The sequence below is a fragment of the Apium graveolens genome, chromosome 6 (assembly GCF_009905375.1).
Source record: "Apium graveolens cultivar Ventura chromosome 6, ASM990537v1, whole genome shotgun sequence".
In the NCBI taxonomy this organism is placed as follows: Eukaryota; Viridiplantae; Streptophyta; class Magnoliopsida; order Apiales; family Apiaceae; genus Apium; species Apium graveolens.
Genome location: NC_133652.1, coordinates 300,187,851 through 300,193,347, shown reverse-complemented (window position 1 = coordinate 300,193,347; position 5,497 = coordinate 300,187,851). Strand labels below are relative to the sequence as shown.

Sequence of the window (5,497 nt, the reverse complement as noted above, 5' to 3'; positions counted from 1 at the left end):
GTCGGGTTTCAAGAATCCTGTTTCTCCTATGATACTGATTGTTAGGCTTCTAATATGCATGGCCTGCTATATAAAGACAACTTAAGATCATTTTTTCATAATGAGAAGTACCAGAGCTTAAAGAGAAGGCGTAAGAAGACCGTATTGATGATCTAGTTTATTCTTGTGATTCTTTGTTTTAACTTGTAATCTTGGATGCTAGTTTTCTTATTTGTTGAACCTATACTCTTGTTTCACATACTTGGTTTATTATTTATTAAGTATAAAGACTACGTTTATTATACCATGCTTTCATCGGAACCCACATTGATGATGAGTCTGATTATGGGCTAATCATTATTGTGGGGTTCTAGCGGATTTATTTATGGATTTCAATAGTTAATCTTGTTTCGATATTGTAGAGTGTGGTGATTGTATGATAACCTAGTATTGGTTGTGCTTATTCGTCTTATGTACATCGCGAACATATAAGATAGCTTGTTAATCTCTAATGAAGCGACAGTGAATTTAGAGGTTTAGAACTTGCCATGCTAGCATAGGTTCATGTATTTTTTATACATGATTCATAATTAATTTTAACCATCTTACTTGCCCTATGTAATCAAGATAGATAACTTGTGCATTAAACCTTTATGTTGTCAAATTCTATAGATATATAGGGTCTCAACATACTTGGTGTCTATTCAGCTTCTATCTCTTTTGTGGATGTCTAGTAGTATGTTATTCGTGCAACGAAAGTTGGCGTTTATCAGTTTTGTGTTATCTGGTTAGTGTCATCACCATTGCATGCTAAAGTTAAGAACAAGAAGGCTTTGAATGAAGTATTTAATGAAGTTAAGATCCCATATTTGTCTCATATAATAATTCAACCTTTTATTCTCTTATTTAATTGCATGTTAGTTAATATCTTAGTTATAAACAATCTCAACTTATTATTCATCTTAACATTGAATAATAACCATATCGTTGTTGCATAAGCACATAAATCATTAAGTTAACCAAAAGAGTCTCTGTGGGAACGAACTAGAATTAATTCTATATTACTTCCGAACGCGTATACTTGCATGAATTATTAGCGTGTGTTCTATCCCTAACAAGTTTTTGGCGCCGCTGCCGGGGACTCAATGTTAATTTTTAGTTTATGTATTTGTCATGAGGGATCGTTAAAGTTCATTGACTCGGACATTGTTACTACTCTTTTCTTTGTCATGTTTCAGGTACTCTAACGAGCGTGTATGCATACGCATTCACGGTCTCATAAGAAAACTCTAGTTCAAAGCGTCGAAGAAGTTGTGGCACGACAGGAAGTTTTTGAGGAAGAAGAGAAAGTTGAGGAAGAAGCTCTAGTAGTGATGGGAGATCAAGTAGAAAATTTGAAGGCTTTGATGGACTATTCTCAGCTGAAGATCAATGATATTCCGTCCAGCGTTATCAGAACATCCATCTCAGCTAACACTTTTGAGATCAAGTCAACCACGATTCAGATGATAAAGAATTCAGGGATTTCATCGAGATCTGCGACACTTTCAAGTTCAATGGTGTGACTGAAGATGCTATCAAGCTGAGGCTTTTCCCATTCTCTCTGAGGGATAAGGCTAAGTGTTGGTTACATTCTCAACCATCAGGCTCTATTACTGTTTGGGATGATCTTGCTCAAAAGTTTCTCACTAAATTCTTCCCTATGGCAAAGACAGCTGCAATCAGAAATGCTCTTACTCAGTTTGCGCAATAAACTAGAGAATCTTTGTGTGAGGCTTGGGATCACAATAAGGAGATGCTTAGGAAGTGCCCACACCATAGCATGCCTGATTGGATGATCGTAAACTGTTTCTACAATTGTTTAGGCGCACAGTCTAGACCTATGCTCGATGTAGCGTCTGGAGGTGCCTTATGGGCCAAAAGCTGTAATGAAGCTTATGAGTTGATTAAGCTAATGAAAACTAATGAATACCAGAATCTAACACAAAGAATGTCGCAAGGAAAGATTGCAAGAATTCTGGAAGTGGATACAACTACTGCTATAGCTGCTAAACTTCAAGCTTTGACGATGAAAGTGGATTCTTTGGCAAATTATGGAGTTAATTAGATCACTAGTGTGTGAGAGGTTTGTGCGGGGGCACATGAGACTAGGCAGTGTGCTATTTCTAGTGAATCAGCTCAGTTTGTGAGCAACTTTCAGAGGTCACAATAGAAAGCTCCAGCCACTTATCATCCCAACAACCGCAATATCCAAATTTCAGCTGGATCAACAATCAGAATACGGTGCAACAATCTTATCATCCATACACAGCAAAACAGTATAACCATCCTGGTTTTCAACAACCGCAATATAAACCAAGGCAACAACTTCAACTTCAGCAGCTACCTCAAGCTAATGAAAAATTTAATTGCAGGAGTTGAGGCTCGTGTGTAAGAGCCAAGCAGTTTCTATCAAGACCTTGGAGAATCAAATTAGGCAGATTGCTAATGTCTTGCTTAATCGTCAACCTGGCACACTTCCTAGTGACACTGAAGTACCAGGCAAAAGGGAAGCTAATGAGCAGGTTAAGGCAATTAAATTGAGGTTTGGAAAGGATACGAATCCTGAAAAAGCTAAAGTTCTTGAATCTGAAGTTGTGGCTGAAGAAGAGGAGCCGAAGGAAGCAGAAGTGGAATCAAGGAAGACAACTGTTGTCGACACTCCTCATGAGGGTAATACAGAGGGAAAACAAGTCTATCCTCCACCTTCTTTTCCTAAAAGGCTACAGAAGCAAAAGCTGGATAAGTATTTTACTAAGTTCTTGGAAGTTTACAAGAAACTTCATATCAACATACCTTTCGCTGAAGCTCTTGAACAAATGCCCAGTTATGCGAAGTTCATGAAAGGTATTCTCTCTCGGAAAGTGAAGCTCGATGATTTAGAGACCGTTGCTCTAACGGAGGAATGCAGTGCTATGGTGCAGCAGAAGTTGCCTCCGAAGCTTAAAGATCCTGGAAGCTTCACCATTCCTTGCACCATTGGAAAAGTATCATTCGACAAATGCTTATGTGACTTGGGAGCTAGAATCAACTTGATGCTTTTATCTATCTTCAATAAGTTGGGTCTACCTGATCCAAAGCCTACATATATGTCCTTGCAGTTGGCCGATCACTCTATTACATATCCATAAGGCATTGTGAAAGATGTATTGATCAAGGTGGACAAACTCATCTTTCCTGCTGACTTTGTTATTCTTGATTTTGAGGAAGATAAGAAGATTCCCATAATCTTTGGAAGACCTTTCTTGGCTACTGGCCAAACCTTGATTGATGTGCAGAAGGCTGAGCTTACTATGCGAGTTCGGGATCAGTATGTCACCTTCAATTTTTTTAATGCCATGAAATTCCCTACTGATGAAGAGGAATGCTTTAAGGTGGAGTTGGTTGAATCTGTGGTTACTTCAAAGTTGGATCATGTGCTTCAATCAGATGCCTTAGAGAAAGCCTTATTGGGGGATTCCGATAGTGAAGATGATGAAATCGACCAGCAACTACAATATCTGAATGCTTCTCCATGGAAGCGATGCTTGGAAATGCCTTTTGAATCTCTTGGATTGGAGGAGCTGAAAAGTTCTCCAAAGTGCCTCAAGTCATCTATTGAGGAAGCTCTTACTCTTGAGCTTAAGCCTTTGCCTGAATATTTGAGGTATGCATTTTTAGGTGATGCATCTACTTTTCCTGTTATTATTGCATCTGACCTTTCAAGTAGTGATGAGGAAAAGCTTTTACGAATTTTTAGAGAGTTCAAATCGACAATTGGATAGAAAATAACAGATATCAAGGGAATAAGCCCTTCTTATTGTATGCACAAAATTCTGCTAGAGGAAGGAAGCAAGCCTATTGTTGAGCAACAGGGAAGGCTAAATCCGATCATGAAAGAGGTTGTGAAGAAGGACATCCTCAAGTGGCTAGATGCAGGGATCATCTATCTCATTTCTGACAGTTCTTGGGTGAGCCCAGTTCAATGTGTACCGAAGAAAGGAGGTATCACTGTTGTTGCAAATGAGAAGAATGAGCTCATTCCTACTCGAACAGTCACGGGGTGGAGATTTTGTATGGATTAAAGGAAGCTGAACAAAGCTACAAGGAAAGATCACTTCCCTCTTCCTTTAATTGATCAGATACTTGATAGATTGGCTGGGCATGAGTACTACTATCTTCTGGATGGCTATTCGACTTATAATCAGATTCGTATCGCTCCAGAAGATCAAAAGAAGACTACATTCATATGTCCTTTTGGTACTTTTGCATTCAGGAGAGTTTCTTTTGGGCAATGTGGTGCACCAGCAACATTTCAGAGATGCATGATGGCTATCTTCTCTAATATGATTGTAAATAATATAGAAATGTTCATGCACGATTTCTCTGTCTTTGAAACTTATTATGATAAATGCTTGCACAATCTTGGGTTAGTGCTGAAAAGGTGCATTGAGACCAATTTGGTTCTCAATTGGGAGAAATTTCATTTTATGATGCGTCGAGGCATCATTCTTGGTCACAAGGTCTCTAGTAAGGTTCTCGAGGTGGATAAAGCCAAGGTGAGGGTTATTGAAAATCTTCTTCCACCAATTTCTGTTAAGGGAATTTACAGTTTTCTTGGTCATGTGGGTTTCTAAAGGCGTTTCATCAAGGACTTCTCTAAGATTTCGAAGTCGTTGTGCAATTTACTAGAGAAAGATGTTCTTTTCAAGTTTGATGATGAGTGCCTTGCTACTTTCAAAAGCTTAAAGAAGAGTTTGATTACGACACCTGTCATAACTGCACCTGATTGGTCTGAGTCGTTTGAAATGATGTGCGATGCAAGTAACTATGTAGTTGGAGAAAATCTTGGGCAAAAGAAGAACAATATATTTTATGTGGTCTACTATGCTAGTAAGACCCTCAATGGTGCTCAATTGAACTACACTACTACTGAGAAAGAACTTTTGGCTATTGTCTATGGTTTTGAGAAGTTTCGATCTTATTTACTTGGGACTAAGGTGACAGTTTTCACTGATCACGCTTCCATTCGCTATCTTGTCTCGAAGAAGGACTCAGAGCCTAGATTGATTCAATAGGTTATTTTACTTCAGGAATTTAAATTGGAGATCAAAGATAGAAAAGGAACTGAAAATCAAAGCACCGATCATCTCTCTCGTTTAGAGGATCCAAGAGCAACTTCACAAGATAAGTCTTTGATTAATGAGTTTTTTCCCTATAAGTAATTGTTTTGAGTGCAAGCAGAAGAACCCTGGTTCTCCGATATTGTGAACTATCTTGTAAGCAACGTTATGCCTCCATACTTGACTGATGCTCAAAGGAAGAAGTTTCTGCATGAAGTGAAGTGGTACATGTGGGATGAGCCGTTTTTATTTTAGCAAGGAGCTGATCAAATCATCAGGAGACGTATTCCTTACAGCGAAACGGGGGGGGGGGATCTTGCGAGATTGCCATTCAACGGCTTATGGAGGACACTATGGTGGAGAAAAGACAGCAACTC

General features: G+C 38.8%; 1 non-coding gene across 1 annotated transcript; it reads right to left on the bottom strand.

The window, feature by feature from the left end:
* Positions 1-1,696: 1,696 nt before the first annotated feature.
* LOC141669486 (small nucleolar RNA R71) lies at positions 1,697-1,803 on the bottom strand. Its single transcript, XR_012553768.1, has one exon. It is a non-coding gene; the product is annotated as a small nucleolar RNA R71 (small nucleolar RNA).
* Between the last annotated feature and the right edge of the window lie 3,694 nt (positions 1,804-5,497).